At 45.9% G+C, this 10845-nt stretch overlaps 1 long non-coding RNA gene across 1 annotated transcript; it reads right to left on the bottom strand.

The window, feature by feature from the left end:
- Positions 1-915: 915 nt before the first annotated feature.
- LOC142073468 (uncharacterized) lies at positions 916-10608 on the bottom strand. The gene is made up of 3 exons (XR_012670366.1): positions 10497-10608; positions 9931-9990; positions 916-3175 (listed from the first exon to the last, which is right to left on the bottom strand). It is a non-coding gene; the product is annotated as an uncharacterized LOC142073468 (long non-coding RNA).
- Between the last annotated feature and the right edge of the window lie 237 nt (positions 10609-10845).

Raw genomic sequence — 10845 nt, 5'->3', positions numbered from 1 at the left:
ACTGGAAACAGTAAGCATTTAACAGTTTCCCTATATTGAACAATGTGGGTGTGTGTGGGGGGGATGAGGGCTCTGGCTGGGGGTGAGGGCTCTGGACTGGGGGTGGGGATGAGGGGTTTGGGGTGTGGGCGGGGGCTCAGGGCTAAGGCAGAGGATTGGGGTGTGGGGGGATGAGGGATCTGGCTGGGGGTGAGGGGTTTGGGGGGTGAGAGGAGGCTCAGGGCTAGGGCAGAGGGTTCAGGTGCGGGAGGGGTGGGCTCTGGGGTGGGGCAGGGCTGGGGATGAGGAGTTGGGGTGCAGGCAGGCTGTCACGGGGCTGGGGCCAGAGAGGAGGACTCCACAGTCCCCTCAGCCATCTCCCCCCCAGCAGCACACTCACCTGGCACAAGCACTGCACATGCCACTAGAGGCCAGGCCCCTCTCAGGTCTAGGAAGCCCCCTGGCCTCCCTGTGGTGTGCGCCGGGTGTGGGGCGAGGGCTGCCATCATGTGTGTGCCACCTCCTCTCCTCCCTCAGCCTGCTGCCAGCACAGCTCCCTTTTATAGCCAGCAGCAGCAGCAGCCATTGAGGGAGCACAGCAAGGAGCAGCAGGGCAGCCACCTGCCCAGGGCACAAGCAGGGATGCTCCGGGGGAGGTGTGCGGGGCCGGGGGATGCTCCAGAGGAGTCACGCGGGACAGCAGGTGGGGCCGAGGAAGAGACCCAGCCCTGAACATTGGTGGAACCGGGCCCCCGTGACCTGAATTTGCTGGAGCATGGGCACCACGGGCCCATATAACTCACTGCCCCTGTGCAGGACTCCATTATTGCTACCCTATTGCCCTCCTGGGCCTAGAGGCCCTTAGCCTCTTTTCTGGCAGCTTTGGGCTCAACACTCCCCTTTGTCTCAGGTGGATAAAAAAGTTTACTTCCTAAGTTAAAGTTCTTTATCCATCTTTAATAAAATGACTGAATGTTTCACACATAACGTTTCAATACGTACATGCAATTAAAAAGATAGCAACCTTACCTTTGTTAGTCCACACATAAATTCAATAGCCCCAGTCCTCACCTGTACCAAAGTTGCTTTGCACCATGCTGGCAAGGAAATCACCAGTGGCTACTTATGGAGAGATCATTCCACTGTAGGCACAGTCAGTTTAATGACGCCTACGCAACCTATTGCATTTGGAGTGGTGGGTGTTGGGTGTGGCTAATGGAAAGGGGACATGGCCATGTTTTCCTGGAATCCCAGCAATCTCCGTCTTCTATTATGTATTCTTGGGGCCTTTGGCAGTCATCTTAAATTAGAACAGTCTGAAGGCTATGCTAAATTATGCCAGGGGACTGATCTGGAGTATAGCTGGTCCAGAAACAAGGAGCACAAAAGTGTCTTACAGCTCCACTTCTGAGCTGTATTGTCTGCTTCTCAGCCACAGCCAAAGACTGGGTTAATACATTTGGTAAGGCACAATTATTAACTCACAGAATACTTATTTAAAAGATGCTAAACTACATATTTAATTACTTTCATCCACATGCGTAATTCTCCACTCAGTGTAGTAATGTAACAAAATTTACATTGGTATTTCAGAGGTGTCGGCACTGTCTGACTCTTTAAGTTCTCAGAGGCTACATCTATACTGGTACCTGGACAGGGGTACAGGGCCGTGTGTATGCTTGCACATATACCCATGCCTCTGCTGAGTGTCCACATATACTGTGCTGGACACAGGTGCAGACTCTGTAGGTACCTGGGTACATCCCCACCCACTCTGCCTTCTTTTGGTGCATGAGGTTAGCTCTACAGTTTCAGGATCCATACCCCAGGGTTCTGTGCATCGGAGGAGAGGATCTAGGATTCACCTTGCTGTGTGTGGGAGGTACTGTAGACAGCTTTGCACATTTGACGATGGCACCACCCACTCACCCTTCTCTCCTGCCCAACTTGGTTGAAGACGTAGAACAAGTGACTGATGATGCAGTTCTGCTCCTGCGGAACAAGTGTAAGTGTGTGTGTGTGTGTGTGTGTGTGTGTTGGACACAACCCGCAAGAATCTTGGGTGGATGGACCTGGACCCTTCTCAAAAGCTGAAAACGGATGACCAAGACAGTGACTGATCCACTGTTACTCCAAAACACAGAGACACCAGACACTGCTGGTCCTATGACTGTATGTCCATGGGTGTGGACCATCACTTCTGGACCAGGAGAACCAGCATAGTGTGGTGGGATCATATCATCTTGGAAAGCTGGCAGGATGACCAGTGGCTGCAGAACTTCAGCATGAGAAAGTAGACCTTCATACAGCTCTGTGGGTAATTGGCCTCAATCCTACCATAGCAGAGTACTAATTTCCAAAGACCCAAACCAGCACAGAAGCAGGTGGCTATTGCCCTCTGGGAGCTGGCAATACCAGACAGCTACTGGTCAGTTGCAAACCACTTCAGGGTGGGGAAGTCCACTGTCGGGACTGGTGCAAGATTCAACACTCATCTATGCTTGGGTGGTCTCCACCACCAAAGTACCAAAAATTATCGCTGAGTTCCAGAGAATGAGGTTTCCAAACTGCGTGGGGGGCATCGATGGCACCTACATCCCTCTACTTTGTCTACCAAAAGGCACGAGTGAGTGCATCAATCAAAAAGGTTACTCCTCACTCATTCTTCAAGGTGTAGTGGACCACAAAGTCAGATTTATGAACACTAACACTGGACACATGGGAAAGATTAATGATGCCAAGGTGATGAAGAGTCTGGGACTGTCATGGGGGATGGGGTGGGTCCTCTGTTTCAGCATCATGGTGGACTGTAGATGCAGTAGGAGGAGAAGGAGCTGGAGAAGAAGGTGCCAGTTCCAGATACAGGAGCAGCTATTGTGCAGGCAGAACCCAATTTCATTCCTCTATCACTTGTACCAGGGATTGCAAAAGGGCATACTCCCAGTCCCTTTGGGCAAGCTCTGTGAGTCCTGCCCCAGGAACCAGATAATGAATGCCTCTTCTCTTTGAAAAAAATGTTCCTTGTGCTGCATAGCCTGTTCCTCCTACTCAGTAACCTGTTTTTCCCTTTCCCTCATAAAGGGAAACTGTTCCTGGCTCCTTCTGTTGATCCCAATGACCAGGTCTTCCAGGGTCCTTTTCTGTCTGCCCCTACTATTCCTGGGCAGAATGGGTTCACTCTGCTCAGCCGAAGGTCCTGCCAATTCAATCACAAAAACAGCATTATATTTTTTCTTCTCTTGGAAAGTGGGCAAGAAATTCCCCAAGATAACATAACTTTTGCTGTGGAATGCCACAATATTGATACTTTTCAGCATTTCAGGAATGCGATTGTTTCGGGAGTGCGATTGGTTCTCCGAGAACTTTTGCAGCTGCCTCGAAAGGAGCACCTGCTGAGAATGGTAGGTAGCTTGAACTATTTTTTTTAAATGTAATGTCACAAAGACTGTGATGGGGCCAGCACGTGCATTTGTTTCAGGGGCAACATTAACCGTTCTCATTTTTTTCTTTTCAGTCTGGCCATCATTTGGTGAACATAGCAGTTTTGAAAGTACTAGACTGGAAAAGGGACGTAGTTTTCCAGCCCTATAATGGGATCCAGCAGCCAGAGAGATGCTTGTGCTACTTGCCACCCCCTATAAATCACTGAATGCAGGGGTTTGGTGAGCTATGAAGGTGGACCAAGAAAATCTGTGCTACCCTTGAGTCTTCAGAACCAGTTGGAGTTCCTGCTGTACCAGAAGTTTGCTGACATATGCTTATGGGACTGGGAAGCAATCCAAATGGAAATAAACTACATTCTAAGCTAGCAGATGGAGACTGCATGGAGGCACATAAGCAAACCACTTCAAATGCCCACCCGTTCCCAAACCAGTCCCTGCAGCATCAGGAAATCCAGCTCCTTCATCCAGCGAAGACCAGAGAAAGGAACAGGGAAAGAAAGGATGATACACACATGTGTGTGCCATGGACTTCCAATCAAGACTGCAAGCCACACACCTCCCCACTGCAAAGGAACACTGCATTGTGTTTATGCCACTGCCGCAACAGATCCCTCACCTACTGCCCTTTCTCCTGGCTTGGGTGGCATGGCTGCAAGTGGAAAGATGCCAGCCACCGGAGCATGGGAATGCTTGAAAACTTTTTTACTGTAACAGAGGACCGCTATCACATTCTTTGGAGAAGCAAAGGTTCCCCTTCTCCTTTCCATGCGTAACTGGTCCTGATACTAAACCCCCTCCCCCTCCCCCTTCTGAGTGGCTCCCGTTTGCAAGGGGTGTGTGTGTGTGGAGAGGGGGGTGTTACTGTAGTGAAAGTCTGTGGCCTTGAAGGAGCAGAAAACAGCTGCAACGTTGGAGAACAATTAAACTTGCACAAATGTTCTGTCCCCAAACCAGCCCTTTCCACTCCCTCCATCACTGTCAGCCTGTTGGCCAACAAACACATAAACCCAGAAGCAATGTGACAGTTCGCTGATAATCTGTTCTACAGCTTCCACCAAAAGAAAAGCTTCATAGTGGTTTCAACAGACTGTTGAATTTACAGTTGTGCCTGGGTTGGGGGTCCTTTGTTGGAGGGGAGGGGCAGCAGGGATGGCCTTCCAGCCTGCACGCAGCTTTGGAGAAAGAAGGAGGTGATGTTGGCGGGGAGGGTGGGCTTTTACCTTACCTGCCTCAGGTTCCAATTCCTACTGAGTCTCAAGGTCCTCCTTGCTTGTCAGGAGGGGCTTGCTCAACCTGCTCCTCTGGGTAGAGATGCAGGAAAACAATACTCCTCTTTCTTCCTGGCCTCTTCCTCTGTGGTTCCCACTAACTCCACACCCTGGCCTTCATCAGCATCCTGTCGGACAATGAGGCCAGCAGGGTTGAAAAGGGGTCATGCGTCACCTCAGCCTCAATACTGGGTGCACTGGAGAGCACCTGGTCCAGCTCCTTGAAGAGTAGGCATGTTGGAGGACCCCTCTTGGAGTGATTGCTGGAGTCTTTTGCCCTCCGGTACCAGGCCAGTGATTTACCCGTTCCCAGCACTGTCCTGGAGTATGAAGAATGCCCACTGAAAATTCTCAGTAGAGGTGTAAGTTCCTGGTGCTGCAGGAGAAGTCATGGAGGACACTGAACTCTAAACACACATTTATCAGGATCCAGGTACTGCGTAGGCGAGTAGAGTAAAGACACTCCCGAACCCTGCAGTATGTACCCTGCAGGGATCTGTACTCACCCAAACAGTGTTTGCTCTTCTACACTACTGCTTTTAGCAGTGTAGTGTCCTGCTACCTCAATGCTGCTGGATTCTTTCTCTGCTACAGGAAAAGTTCCAGCAGAGGGGAAAGACTCGGGCAGCAGGAACGCAGTGGGGAAAGATTCCAGTAGCTTTCTGCTTCAGGACAATTTCCTTGTGGGGAGGAAAAGCTCCAGCAGCAACATACTGCAGAGAAAGGCTCTGGCAGCCTTTCCAATTTGCCTCCTACCTGCTAGAGCCTTTCACTAACACTTGTGTAGCTATACACCACAATGTAAACACTGCCTGCTTTTCACTGTGGTGTGTACCTACACATTCCGTACTGGTCATCGCTTGAGGTGTGAAGTGTAGATGAAGCCCAAGCCACAAGCACACATTTCTGATCTCAGATGTTGATAAAGAATGTCTACAATGGCCTGCTCTAAATACCACTGATGTCAAAGGGAGTGTTTCTAATGATTTCAGACAGCTTTGGATCAGACCCTAAGAAGAGGAGTTGACTGGAGAACTGTATTAACCGGAGTACTTTTGGACAGTCCCATCACACATTACTGTTTGACTCATTTCAATGTTTATATAATTTTGTAAGAATTTAAGAAACTGTAGCATTTATAATTTGTGGACAATTTATAATGTAGCATATACAGTGTTGATCAAACTATTGCTAAAGTGTCTGACTGAGGTGTTTTCTTTCCCCATTCTTTGGCTTGTTTAAAACATCAGTGATTACACATTTAAATATCCACATTCTACTACTGAAGTCTGTAAAGTACAACTGCTTGTTTACCAACCACTATATAATTTATAAACAAACTCCTGTAGCAATTTTTTTTAATTGAGTATGCATTTTTCTCAAGTCACCCTTTAAATTTGTTTCCAAGTATATGTTCACTAAAATTCAACAACTTGTCCATGGACCTGATCCAAATCAGATGGAAGTCAACAGGAATCTTTCCACCAACTTCAGTGGCCATTGGACTGAACCACACACAAAGAACACATTTATTGGTATACAAACTTCTTACACATGGTCAGAGTTCAAGCTGCTGTTTCTAATGAGGTGCGAGTATATTTACTGAATTATGAATGAGAGAGGAAGTGACTTTTTAGAATTTAAGAACCTTAACTCAAGCTTTTCTGTTTTTCTTTTTTAAAGAATGGAGTTCATTAACTTTAATCCCATGCAAACACAGGCCTGGACTTTCCAGGCCACCAAGTCTACTTTGCTCACCCAGAGCACCACTATGCCTGGTACTTCACTGCTGCAAGCTCTCTGCGGGACCCAATGTCAGTTGGAGCAGATAACCCACAGCTCTAACTTTTACTAGGGCTAAGCAGCTCAGGATCAGGGTGCTGCAACCAGCTCCCTGACAATCCCCCCTCTTGGGTGAGGTGGTGAATCTGCAGCAGTTTTTTTTGTATTTGAATTCCCATTTTTGCGGGAGGATTAAATGAAGAACCAGGATCAAAGTGATAACACATTTTCATTTCTTATTAATGCTTATTTGTGTGTATCGACTGAAGCATCATGCACAATAAAGGAAATGATTTCCAACATTTGTGAACATTTTACTACCCAGATGTTTACTATGGGAGTCTTAACTAGCAGCAAATATACAGTGCCAGTATAATGGTATTGAAGGATTTATCCAAAACCAGCTATGCATGTACAGCACTGACATTTTGGTAACAAGAGAGTGGATGTGAAACCAGCTGCACATATATAGTTTTTGTATTATGTTAAGACAAGAGCTGATGTGAAACCCTGCTTGGCATGTGTACCCTGACCATTTTAGTAAGGGAGTACTGGTGTAAAACTATTTGCTTGTGTATAGACCCATCAAAACCCAGCCTGGACCCATCTAATAAGCAGTGTGTTTGGGGAGGAAATATTTGATTTTCATATAAATTCAAGACAATGGGCCTATTCTTAGTTACACTAATGCCATTTTATGGCTCTCTGGTAGCATAAAGAGACTTTAAAAAAGGCAGATATTATCCCTTGAGAATATCCCCTCTGCTGGGGGCTTTCCAGCTGGTAGACATGCTCTACACTAGCCGTATACCCAGCATAGGGGATGGACTGGGATGTGGCCAGAGCACACTGCACAATGGTTGTTGTTCTTTGCTTCCCAGGGCCCACGGGAACCAGAATACAGGTTAGAGAAGCCCCAAAGATGTTCTAATTTACATCAATAGCTAGACAGGGCCCTTCATTGGCTCAGAATATGAAGTTGATATAGAGAGCTGTAATAGAATAACTAAGAATCCAGCCCAATAACTCCCTAGTTTGTTTTCAATGCAACCTTAATTATGGAGTCACGGCCAGCACCACAATAATAATTATATACATTACTGCAACTGTAAAGTGTGGGAATATAACATACACAACAGCAACTCACCTGTTCTGGCATCAGGATGCAGCCATTGCCTCAGTTTCCCCTCTGGCTGGACAGTTTATTTGAGTTTGTTAGAGAATTGGTGCCCTCTGGCCAAAATAAGTGTTCTTCTTTTCTGGAGCTAACTAAGGGAGCATAAATAAGACCAGGACTCCCTCAGCTCTCCTTAAGCTCAACCAAAAATCACGGGATAGCTATGTGTCCCAACCCCAAGATTACACTGCTACCCTATTTCCCAGGATCACTTCCTTTCATGCCTGTCACTGGCCATATCTCAATCACCTCCACACCAGGAGATCCAACTACCAGCCTGGCCTCTTCCAACGAGCTCAAAACCCCTCCTACATCCTTTGCCTAGAGAGATCCCCACAGTTTACTGTCACCATGGCTCTTTACCTAGCCACACCAGGTTTCACCACAGCATTGGTATTTCTTTAGGTAACCACACACTGGCTCTCAAACTCATCAATCTCACTGGTCTGAGAAAGGTTGCCTTTTATAACCTGTCCATTTCCTATCATGCATTATAGTCCAGCCTACAATTACCAGACATCTCTCTGGGAACTACAATGTGCAGAATTCCCTACTTCTCCAGGCCAGAATTCAGAGCAGGGTGGCCTGGATCCAGACCTGCCCTTCAAAAGACAGACTGTCCTGTTACAAGTTACAACTATATACATATACACAAATATATTGAATAAATATATATGCAACTCCATATTTTATACTTGCAGTATGCAGTAAACTGATACTATACTGGTGTTTCCCAGCTGACTGCCCACTCATAATGATTTCTAAAGTATAAAGAGGAGATTCACAGAGTCACAGATTTTAAGACCAGAAGGGGTGATAACATTAATCTAGCCTGACCTTCTGCATAACCGAGACCACAGAATTTCACCCAACGCTTTCTGTATCTAAATATAATAAATAAACAAATAAATAAATAATACCTAGCTCTTTTCATCAGTAGATCTCAAATCTCTTTAAAAGTGAGGTAAGTATTATTAGCCACATTGTACACAGGGGGAAACTGAGGTGTATCACACAGAGCAAAACCAACTACACATGCATATAGAATATTATTAACTATTATTATTACGCCATATGATGGCCCAACTAGCATGGTGGCTCAAGAGAGTAAGGGCCTTAATTAGGGGAAGTAATATGGTCAGAGTAGTGAGAGCGGAAGATGATTTTCACAGCAGTATTTTGGATGGATTGTAAGGGGATTGTGAGGAGAAGGATATAGTAGTCAAGGCGAGACGTGACTAAGGTGTGAGCAAGGTATTTAACCAATGAGGACAGACAGAAATTGTTGAAAATATATTCTAAGTGTGCTTAAAGTTATGAACATGCTCAAGTACTTTTCTGAAATGGGACCAGTGTCTTGCTATTTGTCTGGATAATGCCTAGCACCTTATGAGCACTAACATAATAAAAATAATTAAATAATATTAATAAATAACAGTGCACTAAAGACCTGATTTTTTGAGGTGACGGGCCCCTACAATTCCAGTTTAAATTAACAGGAGCTGAAAGCTCAGCACCTCTGAAAATCAGGCCTGAAGATAATTTGATGTGACTGCATGGAGAAGCAGGCAGAACCTGCTTTTAATTAACATGACAAAAAATACTTATCTTTTTACTTTGGGTGGCAGCATGGTCTAGTGGACAGGGCACTGGACTAGGAGCCAGGATAACTGAGTTCTATTCCCAAATTGCCCACTGACCTGCTGAATGATCTAGACCAAATAACCTTCTCTGTTTCTCTTCCCACTTTTGTCTTGTCTATTTTTAAGCTCTTCAGGGCAAAGCCTCTCTCTTATTACATGTATATAGCTACCACTATAAGGCCCCAGTCTCATTTGTGATCTCTAGCCACTATCAGAATTCAAATAATAAAAACAATGTATACATATAGATATATGTAATTATATATTGTGAGAAAAATCACATTTGATTTTAGAAATGTTTCTGTACATATAAAATATATTATGCTTTACTTATTTTAATATTATTTTTCAATACCAAGACAAATTTATGCTGACACGGTCATCTATCAGATGGTTATTATATAATACGTATACTGTGGCAGTGACCAGTGGTCCAATCAGGGATTGGGACCCCAGTGTTCTAGGTGATGTACAAACACTATGAAGATGAAGACATAACTGCTCCCTTGAAAAGTTTAGGATCTATCTGTTTTAAGGAACTGTCTTATTACAATTGTGTGCAGGGCATATTTCTCCATAGGACCATTTGTGAGCTTTTTTGGTTAGCTGCGGAAAGACATTAAGAAAGAAAGACTTACTTTGTTTTGGTAAGTGTTGACTAGATGCGCAAAATTTGCACAGGTCTCAACATCTGCAATCTACATGCACAAAAGACACATTTACACATTAATATATGTGGGTGTCTTTATTGCTACAAAATCATGCATTTGTACTTTAATGGTATCTGTTGTATTTGTGCACAAATATGATCAGCTGGATTGTGGGCACATGCATGCGTGAAGAGCCCATCACCCAAGTACTCACTGGGGGTCTTTCACTCACGCATGCAAGCCTCATTCCTTGACCCCCAGTATCTGAGAGAACCTCACTTGAGCACCAATATTTGTGCGTGCACACTTGTGTGCCAACCCCATCACCAAAGCCCAGTATTTGTGTGCGTGCCCAGCCCTGCACATACACTCATTGGCACGATGGTGGTTGGTGGGGGCCCTATGCAGGTGGGAGCAGAGGCAGTGGCTGTCTCTCCCTTTGCACTGTTTACCTAGTCACACAATGATGAAATATAAAATCACAGGGAAGCCCCAGAACTCCTCATTAAAATCATGCTTAGAAGTGTCAGGGGATGGGGCTCCAGAGCACAGACCTCAGCAGCATGTGTCCCTCCCTCACCACCAGACAATGGGAGGAGTCACCACCAAGGCCCCAGTACATCACGACAGGGGAAAGGAAGAGCAGGTGGAAGGCTATTCACTGCGTTCCTCAGGGCGGTGGAAGAGAACGAATGCGCCTGCGCACAGCACGCAGCCCTCTTGCGCTTGCGTAGAAGCTTTTGGTGTCGTAACCAATCTTGGCCCTCTTCCCGCCCCTTTGTGACACTGGCTTGATGATGGGCACGCAGTTATCCAATGGATGTGGGCTTTGCCACTCAAACCGGCAAAGGTGGAGCTAAGCCTGCCAGTGAGAGAGCGAGGGGCGGGTCTTTTTTGACAGCA

This window comes from Caretta caretta, chromosome 10, assembly GCF_965140235.1.
Source record: "Caretta caretta isolate rCarCar2 chromosome 10, rCarCar1.hap1, whole genome shotgun sequence".
Lineage (NCBI taxonomy): Eukaryota > Metazoa > Chordata > Testudines > Cheloniidae > Caretta > Caretta caretta.
Note: the sequence above shows the minus strand (reverse complement) of the source record. Positions and strands in the feature narration are given on the sequence as shown.